Genomic DNA, 13286 nt, shown 5'->3' with positions numbered 1-13286 from the left:
AGCTCACTGACCTGACCTACCTACCTGTCCTTTTCCCCAAGTTGGGACCGTTTAGAAAATAACACAACACCGGGGACTTGATCATCCCCGGCTGGGGCCACCCTAGTTTGAGAGTGTCTGGTGATAATGGCCGAAACACTCGATGATCTCTGGGTCCATCACTGAGGATGTGTTCAAAACAAGTATAAAGGACTAGTTTGTTCCCCAAAAAACCTCTTTTTTTGAGAACAAACAACTACTGACTATTTGTCACCATAACCTCTTTTCCCAAATGAAAAGGAGGTGCACTTGCACTACCAGCTGCCGCCACTAGATGGAGACAGGAGACCACAAATGGAGGACTGGCTGACAGGAGAGGTATATGCACCACTCTGGCCTTTTGCCTAATCCTAAATTACTTCTCCATAAAAGGTTATTTTACTCTCAACTCCAACAATTTAAATTAACTTAAGGTACACTCTTACCCTTAGTCCCAGCTCTAAACTTAACCACTCTGGCCTTTTGCCTAATCCTAAATTACTTCTCCATAAAAGGTTATTTTACTCTCAACTCCAACAATTTAAATTAACTTAAGGTACACTCTTACCCTTAGTCCCAGCTCTAAACTTAACCAGTCGGGCCTATATGCCTAATCCTAAAATCAATATTATTCATAGACTATCTTCCCCTCAGTTTGACCACTAATCCCAACCACTCTGGCCCTTTGCCTAAACCTAAACCACATCCCCCCTCCCCACTTTTTCCTCCTGACCTATTGTTCGACCCTGCTCTGGGCGAGACTGGACGTAAGGAAATGGGCCATAAGCAGACACCGCCAAAGCGGCAAGGGGAAGGCATTCGTTGGGTAACCACCCTCTACCCTTCCTTGTGTCGGTTCTTCAAGCTTAATTACTCTGTCTACTACACTTGACACACTTATGACCCAGTCATGATGCTAAGCTAGGGCATGAGCCGACACGTCCTCGTAGTGCGCGTGCCTTTCCTTGGATCTCTGTATAACCATGAAGTCGTCGGGCGACATGGGGAGATCCGGTGGCCCTTACAAAAACCTAACCCTAACCCTAACCCTAACCCTAACCCTAACCCTAACCCTAACCCTAACCCTAACCCTAACCCTAACCCTAACCCTAACCCTAACCCTAACCCTAACCCTAACCCTAACCCTAACCCTAACCCTAACCCTAACCCTAACCCTAACCCTAACCCTAACCCTAACCCTAACCCTAACCCTAACCCTAACCCTAACCCCTAACCCCTAACCCCTAACCCTAACCCTAACCCTAACCCTAACCCTAACCCTAACCCTAACCCTAACCCTAACCCTAACCCTAACCCTAACCCTAACCCTAACCCTAACCCTAACCCTAACCCTAACCCTAACCCTAACCCTAACCCTAACCCTAACCCTAACCCTAACCCTAACCCTAACCCTAACCCTAACCCTAACCCTAACCCTAACCCCAACCCTAACCCCAACCCTAACCCTAACCCTAACCCCAACCCTAACCCCAACCCCAACCCTAACCCTAACCCCAACCCCAACCCTAACCCTAACCCTAACCCGGACCCCAACTGTCAACTCATCCCATTTGTCTCCACCTTTTCCCACACCATCACAGGATTCCACCGGACAGTTAAACATAACTTCTCTCTCCTCCAGTCACAACCATTCTTCTCCAACCACAGGGTCATTTCAGCCTACCGGAAAAATCCAAGCCTACACGACATACTCATACATTCCAAATTTAGCAGCAACAGAGCCTTACCACCTTCACAACATAGTCACCATTACATCAACAGAAAATACATACATAACCAATACAGTGGAGCAGCCTTCCCTGCCCTTGGTTCATTTTCCCTTAATCACAGCAACATAGTCTACATTATCACATGCAACACCTGTAAAAAACACTACATAGGCGAAACAAAACACACCATACTCACCCGTCTCAAACAGCATCTGTACAACATTGGGGAAGGTCGACTCCCAACCCCCCTGGTCACCCATTTCCAACAACACCCGCCAGACCAACTCATCATCTCGGGCCTGGAAACCAACGACCGGTGGACCATCGGGCAGAGGAAGAGGGCGGAAACATCTTGGATCCAGAAACTCGGGACAACCATACCCAGGGGACTCAACGACAGCTAGCTCTATCTCCTCTGGATCCTCCCTCTCCTCTGCCCTACAGTCCCAGGGATGATCTGTACTGCTCCTCCTCCTCCTTGGTCCATACACTAACAGGATAACACACCCACAACACCCATCCACAGACCCCTAGGCCAGTGCTAACAATTCCCATACCGGAATCCATAACACTACCCCTAACCCAAACCTAACCCTAACCCTAACCCTAACCCTAACCCTGCATCCCACCCCCCTCTTCCCTAACCCCAACCCCTTGGGACGTGGAGACTGCCCGGACCACTCCCCCACCGACAACCCTCCCCCACCCAGTCCTAACCCCAACCACCCCCCACCTGACCCTAACCCCAACCCTAACCCTAACCCCAACCCTAACCCCAACCCCAACCCTAACCCTAACCCCAACCCCAACCCTAACCCTAACCCTAACCCGGACCCCAACTGTCAACTCATCCCATTTGTCTCCACCTTTTCCCACACCATCACAGGATTCCACCGGACAGTTAAACATAACTTCTCTCTCCTCCAGTCACAACCATTCTTCTCCAACCACAGGGTCATTTCAGCCTACCGGAAAAATCCAAGCCTACACGACATACTCATACATTCCAAATTTAGCAGCAACAGAGCCTTACCACCTTCACAACATAGTCACCATTACATCAACAGAAAATACATACATAACCAATACAGTGGAGCAGCCTTCCCTGCCCTTGGTTCATTTTCCCTTAATCACAGCAACATAGTCTACATTATCACATGCAACACCTGTAAAAAACACTACATAGGCGAAACAAAACACACCATACTCACCCGTCTCAAACAGCATCTGTACAACATTGGGGAAGGTCGACTCCCAACCCCCCTGGTCACCCATTTCCAACAACACCCGCCAGACCAACTCATCATCTCGGGCCTGGAAACCAACGACCGGTGGACCGTCGGGCAGAGGAAGAGGGCGGAAACATCTTGGATCCAGAAACTCGGGACAACCATACCCAGGGGACTCAACGACAGCTAGCTCTATCTCCTCTGGATCCTCCCTCTCCTCTGCCCTACGGTCCCAGGGATGATCTGTACTGCTCCTCCTCCTCCTTGGTCCATACACTAACAGGATAACACACCCACAACACCCATCCACAGACCCCTAGGCCAGTGCTAACAATTCCCATACCGGAATCCATAACACTACCCCTAACCCAAACCTAACCCTGCCCGTGCCATTGGTCTGGACTGACTACACCACACTCCACCACCATTCCTATCCTGTATCCCCACCTTTCATTACAGACCGCCCACATATGTCTCCCCACACCATGGTAACTTCCTCACAAAACAACACCCAACACATTTTTCTTACACTACACCCCATAGTTATGTTGCACCCTACACAGGTTTTGTTTCTTTATTGTTTTGTAAGTTTTTCCGGCGGCCAGCTGTCGGCTGGTCTCGTACCCCGACCTCCCAGGTGAAGCAGCCGCACCCTACCCACTGAGCTACCCACTGTTCATGAAATACATACCAACACAACCAATACATCATTCATTTCCTCTCACATACACCCATTGCCTTACCCCCTTCACTAGCCTATCGGAGCATTTCTAAGCATCCACCTATTGGAACTTGGAGGCGGGACTCTCCGCCCTCCTCCAACATTTCAAATAGCCTCATTGTGTCTCACTCCTCTTGATCCTCTGAAGAAGCAGCAACTCCTGCGAAACGTCAGGAGGATTTTTCGCCCCGCTGCACAGTACCTACCACTTGATAATATTGTAACGTTTTTAAATTATTTATGCTTTTAAATTATTAAAGGACTATCTTACTCGCTTGTGGGGGTTCTGCCCTTTTGTGATTTTGACTGGCCTTTTTTGGCTAACTGAGCTGGCCCACCTGGCCTACAAACATTTTCACGCCTTTTCGAGTCTCTCCCTGGAAAAGGACAACCATCCTCCTGGGACCGGCCTTGAACCCGGACCTCCCAGGGCAGGGAGCCTCGGCGTGCCCGGTTGGCCACGGGATCTTCTATTCGAGGGAGCTGCTGGATAGCCAGCCTGCTACCTTTGGCTCCATCTCCGACGCCAGGAGGACCCAGAACATCGGGGCCAGACGGAGTCACACCATCCTGCGGACCAGGTAAGGGCCTTCATAGGCGACTGAGATGTCCTCTAATGGGAATCAGACTGTGCGGTGGAGCGCTAGAGGAGCGCAGACACACCTTCACTTTAATAATACTACCAACACCAGACAGACCCTACAACCACTTTTAGAAGTACATACACACCCCATCACCACACCACGAACAACACCCAACATCTCATTGACGGAGCCACAACGCATTCTGTTTCATCCACCAGACCCAGCAACCAGACATAGTAGTAAAGAATATTTTAAACTCATCCAAGCCACACACCACAAAAACATCATAGATAGGGCCATACTGACACGCATATATCCACCAGGCATGACCAGACAGGTCTCCAGACTCACAGATTTCATTAAGCCCTCCACTCCAACAGAACACACACACACATTAATACATAACAACACCATCAGCTGGATGCACACCAACATGACCATTCTCCAGCAACACTACAACACTACAATTACATCACTCCAGAACACTCCCTGGAATCACATTGCATTTGAAATAGCTACAGGTTGGGCACGGAAGCGATATGGCCCCAGGTTACACACAGATACATTACACACAGCCAAACAAACACTCCACAACACCACACCCGCTGACACCCCCACCTCCCCCCCACAACCGTGGAGGTCCCATCCCAGGCACCCTCATCCACTTCCCCTTCTAAGTGAGGAGGAGTTCCCTCACTTACCGAGAACCCAAACCCGCAACAGATCATCCCTCTCCCTCGGTTCCAGGCCCTCACTCTCAGAAGCTGTCTCCCAGTATCATCGCCGCCACCCACCCTCCCAGTCAACCAACCTTGTCCGCCCACCATCAACCGTCAACTCCAGTGACCATCCCGCATTCCATCCCAATTCATACAAGCCCCAGCTAGGTCCCTCTCTGAACCCCCTGAGAGGTCCTGGCCCTCCTCGGCCTCGGCCCCCTCCTCTACTACCCAACCCCCCTTTCCACCCCTCCCCCTCCATTCAGCAGTATCCGCTGCCTCAAAGAACTTCCCGTACCCGCTTTCCAACCCGGGACCCTACCCCATCCAAACCCACTTCCCCGACCACCAGTGAAACCACTACTCCAGCCGCCCCAGATCAGAACTCCAAACTTCCCAGTACCACCCTTCCTTCTACATCACCCCTACCCCAGCCCTCCCCACCGCCTCGGGTTGGCACCATCGACCTGAGTACCCCCTCACCTCCACCCTACTCCCACTCTTCCTCTCCCAACAACACTCTCAGCAACCGCCAAACCACCTTCAAGGTCCACCATTCCAACGTCTCAGTCAGCTTCCCAGATAACATTCTCTCCCTCTCCCCATCCCCTTCAGGTGTCGCCGGTTCCCAATTGGACCTCGCTGGCACCCGGGACCCAACAGACTCTCTACTCCATCCCACACAGGGGCCGATGATGAAAGGTCATCTTCTCAAGGTCATCCAGACCGTACAAGTCCACTCTGAGCCCCCCTCTGGCCAGTCTGTTGGGTCACTACAGCCCAGCGGGTCTACTGCGGGGACTGGCACACCACCCGACCCAGATCCCAACCCCCTGGGAACCCCTCCATTCCTTAACCTCCAAGGACCTTCACCCCCTCCTCCAACTCCACCTCCTTCCCGTCCTACTCCTTCCTCTTCTCCCTCTCCTCCGCCATCTCTCCCCTCTCCAGTATTCCTCCCTACCCTATCCCTTACCCCTGTCTCCGCCCCCCTTTTCTTCAACCCAACCAGCTCCGCTTCCCCAACCCATTATGCACCCATCTCCCACATAGCCAGACCACAGAAGAAAGCACTGGACTGGTCCCTGGGAGGCACAAAAGCCATCCGGATACTGGGAGACTCAAACATTAACCGTATTCCACCCCATACCAACTCCACACTACAGCTGGACTCCTATCCTGGAGCCAAAGTTTATCACTTCTTGGAACTCTTCAAACGCACCCCTCCCATCTCAACAGCCAAGATCGTCATCATTTCCATAGGCATTAACAACAAGGACGATGACGCTAAACGCACCACTGTCAAACAACTCAGTAGTATGATCAAATTCGCTTCTCAGACCTTCCCCAGGGCTTCCATCTACATCCCCCTCATCAACCATTCACCCCACCTGACCCCAGCACAAACACGCAACATCACATTCACTAACAACTACCTTGCCATGCATCACAAGACCCTACAACCCATCCCTCAGGAAGCCTTCCGGACTGGCCAGGACCACATCCACTGGACCTCCCCCACAGCTCAACTCATCCTGGACTCCTGGTGCGGAGAACTAAATTTCTGATTACCTCTGAACCTAACCCGGCCCAACGCATCCTCCTACCTAACCCCCCAAATAACCTCACCAGCACTCCCCCTGTACCTGACCGGAACCCTGACCTGAGGTGGAATTCACCCTCCACCGTGCTTAATTTATCCACCCTCTTTGTCCCCTCTGTAGCCCAGCAACAACTCTTACAGAGGGGCCTCACCTTTGTTCCACGCCCCCCCCGTCATGACCGAGAGGAACTTCAAAGGGATTTACACCAATACCACAGACGTCTCAAAATAATTGACTATTTTCACACCAAACCCCGCACCCAACAGTCACTATTTACCTTCCCTTCCAACTGGGAACCATTACTCACCCAAGTTCACCCCCAAACCAAACAAACTATCACCGCCAACAAACGGGCCCTGCAATCCTTCCAACCACCGACAGACATTCCAGATAATCTGTCGGTGGATGAGCGCAGGGCCCTAACCCAACTCAATAAAAACCCACACATAGTAATCAAACCGGCCGACAAAGGATCAAAAATAGTTATCATGGACAGACACCACTATATCACAGAAGCTCACACACAACTTAGTAACCCACTCCATTACAAACCCATCCCGGACACCATTCAACCCCAGACACAACTGCAAGTTAGACCCATAATACAAACACTTTACCAACTGAAATTCATTTCCGCCAAGCAGAGGGATTTCCTCTTTGGTCCAGATACACCCCGCCTCCGTCAATTCTATCTACTTCCAAAAATCCATAAAGACCCCTCCACCTGGACCATTCCCTTTGAGGTTCCTCCCGGCAGACCCATTGTCTCTGACTGCAGCAGCACTACGTACAATATCTCCCATTATATAGAGCACCATTTAGGCCCCCTTTCCACCAAACACCCCAGCTACCTTAAAGACACCTACCACTTCCTCCGGATCACTAGACCCATGGTCGTTCCCACCCAATCCCATCTGTTCACCATTGACATCAACAGCCTGTATACCAACATCAACACAGATTTAGGCCTTCTTTCCGTTACCTCCATCTTCTCCAAACATCCAGACCATAAACGACCGGACAAATATCTACTTTCCCTACTCGCCCTCTGCCTCAATAACAACGACTTCATCTTCAACGACCAACACTACCTCCAAATCCATGGAACGGCCATGGGTCAGCGTTTCGCCCCCTCATACGCCAACATTTACATGAGCGAGTGGGAGCGAGAAGCACTGGCCAAGTGTACCCATCTACCATCCCTGTACCGTCGATTCCTGGACGACATTATTGGCATCTGGCCCCATGACATCTCCTTATTCCCACAGTTCATCAACACCCTCAACAGCCATCACCCCACCATCAAAGTAAAATACATCATACATGAACACACAGTCAACTTTTTAGATACCACAGTTTTTTTCCAACCTCTCAACAACACACACAAAAAAATACTCACTAAGGTTTACTTTAAGTCCACGGACACACATTCACTACTACATAAATCCAGTTATCACCCAAAACACACTTTCCCAGGAATCATCAAATCTCAAATTATCCGTTTTCACCGGATTTCCTCCAAACCATCTGACTTCCACCATTCCGTTAGGATTCTGTTCCATAGCCTGCAAGCAAGAGGCTATTCCAAACGCTTCCTCCGTCATATAAAGGACACCACCTTGGCCAGCCTCGCTCCCACTCGCTCTCCTCCTCCGCCTCCCCTTAGAGGAAATCCACCTCAGGTCATGGACTCGGACCAGTCTCCACTCCCAACACCCCTCTCCACTCCCGAATCTTCCTCCCCCCACCCTAACCAGGGTTTGCATCCCACCCCCCTCTTCCCTAACCCCAACCCCTTGGGACGTGGAGACTGCCCGGACCACTCCCCCACCGACAACCCTCCCCCACCCAGTCCTAACCCCAACCACCCCCCACCTGACCCTAACCCCAACCCTAACCCTAACCCTAACCCCAACCCTAACCCCAACCCTAACCCTAACCCTAACCCCAACCCTAACCCCAACCCCAACCCTAACCCTAACCCCAACCCCAACCCTAACCCTAACCCTAACCCGGACCCCAACTGTCAACTCATCCCATTTGTCTCCACCTTTTCCCACACCATCACAGGATTCCACCGGACAGTTAAACATAACTTCTCTCTCCTCCAGTCACAACCATTCTTCTCCAACCACAGGGTCATTTCAGCCTACCGGAAAAATCCAAGCCTACACGACATACTCATACATTCCAAATTTAGCAGCAACAGAGCCTTACCACCTTCACAACATAGTCACCATTACATCAACAGAAAATACATACATAACCAATACAGTGGAGCAGCCTTCCCTGCCCTTGGTTCATTTTCCCTTAATCACAGCAACATAGTCTACATTATCACATGCAACACCTGTAAAAAACACTACATAGGCGAAACAAAACACACCATACTCACCCGTCTCAAACAGCATCTGTACAACATTGGGGAAGGTCGACTCCCAACCCCCCTGGTCACCCATTTCCAACAACACCCGCCAGACCAACTCATCATCTCGGGCCTGGAAACCAACGACCGGTGGACCATCGGGCAGAGGAAGAGGGCGGAAACATCTTGGATCCAGAAACTCGGGACAACCATACCCAGGGGACTCAACGACAGCTAGCTCTATCTCCTCTGGATCCTCCCTCTCCTCTGCCCTACAGTCCCAGGGATGATCTGTACTGCTCCTCCTCCTCCTTGGTCCATACACTAACAGGATAACACACCCACAACACCCATCCACAGACCCCTAGGCCAGTGCTAACAATTCCCATACCGGAATCCATAACACTACCCCTAACCCAAACCTAACCCTAACCCTAACCCTAACCCTAACCCTGCATCCCACCCCCCTCTTCCCTAACCCCAACCCCTTGGGACGTGGAGACTGCCCGGACCACTCCCCCACCGACAACCCTCCCCCACCCAGTCCTAACCCCAACCACCCCCCACCTGACCCTAACCCCAACCCTAACCCTAACCCCAACCCTAACCCCAACCCCAACCCTAACCCTAACCCCAACCCCAACCCTAACCCTAACCCTAACCCGGACCCCAACTGTCAACTCATCCCATTTGTCTCCACCTTTTCCCACACCATCACAGGATTCCACCGGACAGTTAAACATAACTTCTCTCTCCTCCAGTCACAACCATTCTTCTCCAACCACAGGGTCATTTCAGCCTACCGGAAAAATCCAAGCCTACACGACATACTCATACATTCCAAATTTAGCAGCAACAGAGCCTTACCACCTTCACAACATAGTCACCATTACATCAACAGAAAATACATACATAACCAATACAGTGGAGCAGCCTTCCCTGCCCTTGGTTCATTTTCCCTTAATCACAGCAACATAGTCTACATTATCACATGCAACACCTGTAAAAAACACTACATAGGCGAAACAAAACACACCATACTCACCCGTCTCAAACAGCATCTGTACAACATTGGGGAAGGTCGACTCCCAACCCCCCTGGTCACCCATTTCCAACAACACCCGCCAGACCAACTCATCATCTCGGGCCTGGAAACCAACGACCGGTGGACCGTCGGGCAGAGGAAGAGGGCGGAAACATCTTGGATCCAGAAACTCGGGACAACCATACCCAGGGGACTCAACGACAGCTAGCTCTATCTCCTCTGGATCCTCCCTCTCCTCTGCCCTACGGTCCCAGGGATGATCTGTACTGCTCCTCCTCCTCCTTGGTCCATACACTAACAGGATAACACACCCACAACACCCATCCACAGACCCCTAGGCCAGTGCTAACAATTCCCATACCGGAATCCATAACACTACCCCTAACCCAAACCTAACCCTGCCCGTGCCATTGGTCTGGACTGACTACACCACACTCCACCACCATTCCTATCCTGTATCCCCACCTTTCATTACAGACCGCCCACATATGTCTCCCCACACCATGGTAACTTCCTCACAAAACAACACCCAACACATTTTTCTTACACTACACCCCATAGTTATGTTGCACCCTACACAGGTTTTGTTTCTTTATTGTTTTGTAAGTTTTTCCGGCGGCCAGCTGTCGGCTGGTCTCGTACCCCGACCTCCCAGGTGAAGCAGCCGCACCCTACCCACTGAGCTACCCACTGTTCATGAAATACATACCAACACAACCAATACATCATTCATTTCCTCTCACATACACCCATTGCCTTACCCCCTTCACTAGCCTATCGGAGCATTTCTAAGCATCCACCTATTGGAACTTGGAGGCGGGACTCTCCGCCCTCCTCCAACATTTCAAATAGCCTCATTGTGTCTCACTCCTCTTGATCCTCTGAAGAAGCAGCAACTCCTGCGAAACGTCAGGAGGATTTTTCGCCCCGCTGCACAGTACCTACCACTTGATAATATTGTAACGTTTTTAAATTATTTATGCTTTTAAATTATTAAAGGACTATCTTACTCGCTTGTGGGGGTTCTGCCCTTTTGTGATTTTGACTGGCCTTTTTTGGCTAACTGAGCTGGCCCACCTGGCCTACAAACATTTTCACGCCTTTTCGAGTCTCTCCCTGGAAAAGGACAACCATCCTCCTGGGACCGGCCTTGAACCCGGACCTCCCAGGGCAGGGAGCCTCGGCGTGCCCGGTTGGCCACGGGATCTTCTATTCGAGGGAGCTGCTGGATAGCCAGCCTGCTACCTTTGGCTCCATCTCCGACGCCAGGAGGACCCAGAACATCGGGGCCAGACGGAGTCACACCATCCTGCGGACCAGGTAAGGGCCTTCATAGGCGACTGAGATGTCCTCTAATGGGAATCAGACTGTGCGGTGGAGCGCTAGAGGAGCGCAGACACACCTTCACTTTAATAATACTACCAACACCAGACAGACCCTACAACCACTTTTAGAAGTACATACACACCCCATCACCACACCACGAACAACACCCAACATCTCATTGACGGAGCCACAACGCATTCTGTTTCATCCACCAGACCCAGCAACCAGACATAGTAGTAAAGAATATTTTAAACTCATCCAAGCCACACACCACAAAAACATCATAGATAGGGCCATACTGACACGCATATATCCACCAGGCATGACCAGACAGGTCTCCAGACTCACAGATTTCATTAAGCCCTCCACTCCAACAGAACACACACACACATTAATACATAACAACACCATCAGCTGGATGCACACCAACATGACCATTCTCCAGCAACACTACAACACTACAATTACATCACTCCAGAACACTCCCTGGAATCACATTGCATTTGAAATAGCTACAGGTTGGGCACGGAAGCGATATGGCCCCAGGTTACACACAGATACATTACACACAGCCAAACAAACACTCCACAACACCACACCCGCTGACACCCCCACCTCCCCCCCACAACCGTGGAGGTCCCATCCCAGGCACCCTCATCCACTTCCCCTTCTAAGTGAGGAGGAGTTCCCTCACTTACCGAGAACCCAAACCCGCAACAGATCATCCCTCTCCCTCGGTTCCAGGCCCTCACTCTCAGAAGCTGTCTCCCAGTATCATCGCCGCCACCCACCCTCCCAGTCAACCAACCTTGTCCGCCCACCATCAACCGTCAACTCCAGTGACCATCCCGCATTCCATCCCAATTCATACAAGCCCCAGCTAGGTCCCTCTCTGAACCCCCTGAGAGGTCCTGGCCCTCCTCGGCCTCGGCCCCCTCCTCTACTACCCAACCCCCCTTTCCACCCCTCCCCCTCCATTCAGCAGTATCCGCTGCCTCAAAGAACTTCCCGTACCCGCTTTCCAACCCGGGACCCTACCCCATCCAAACCCACTTCCCCGACCACCAGTGAAACCACTACTCCAGCCGCCCCAGATCAGAACTCCAAACTTCCCAGTACCACCCTTCCTTCTACATCACCCCTACCCCAGCCCTCCCCACCGCCTCGGGTTGGCACCATCGACCTGAGTACCCCCTCACCTCCACCCTACTCCCACTCTTCCTCTCCCAACAACACTCTCAGCAACCGCCAAACCACCTTCAAGGTCCACCATTCCAACGTCTCAGTCAGCTTCCCAGATAACATTCTCTCCCTCTCCCCATCCCCTTCAGGTGTCGCCGGTTCCCAATTGGACCTCGCTGGCACCCGGGACCCAACAGACTCTCTACTCCATCCCACACAGGGGCCGATGATGAAAGGTCATCTTCTCAAGGTCATCCAGACCGTACAAGTCCACTCTGAGCCCCCCTCTGGCCAGTCTGTTGGGTCACTACAGCCCAGCGGGTCTACTGCGGGGACTGGCACACCACCCGACCCAGATCCCAACCCCCTGGGAACCCCTCCATTCCTTAACCTCCAAGGACCTTCACCCCCTCCTCCAACTCCACCTCCTTCCCGTCCTACTCCTTCCTCTTCTCCCTCTCCTCCGCCATCTCTCCCCTCTCCAGTATTCCTCCCTACCCTATCCCTTACCCCTGTCTCCGCCCCCCTTTTCTTCAACCCAACCAGCTCCGCTTCCCCAACCCATTATGCACCCATCTCCCACATAGCCAGACCACAGAAGAAAGCACTGGACTGGTCCCTGGGAGGCACAAAAGCCATCCGGATACTGGGAGACTCAAACATTAACCGTATTCCACCCCATACCAACTCCACACTACAGCTGGACTCCTATCCTGGAGCCAAAGTTTATCACTTCTTGGAACTCTTCAAACGCACCCCTCCC

This window comes from Notothenia rossii, assembly GCF_949606895.1.
Source record: "Notothenia rossii genome assembly, chromosome: 8".
Classification (NCBI taxonomy): Eukaryota; Metazoa; Chordata; class Actinopteri; order Perciformes; family Nototheniidae; genus Notothenia; species Notothenia rossii.
The sequence above is the reverse complement of the archived record's forward strand: the minus strand, read 5'-3'. Positions refer to the sequence as shown.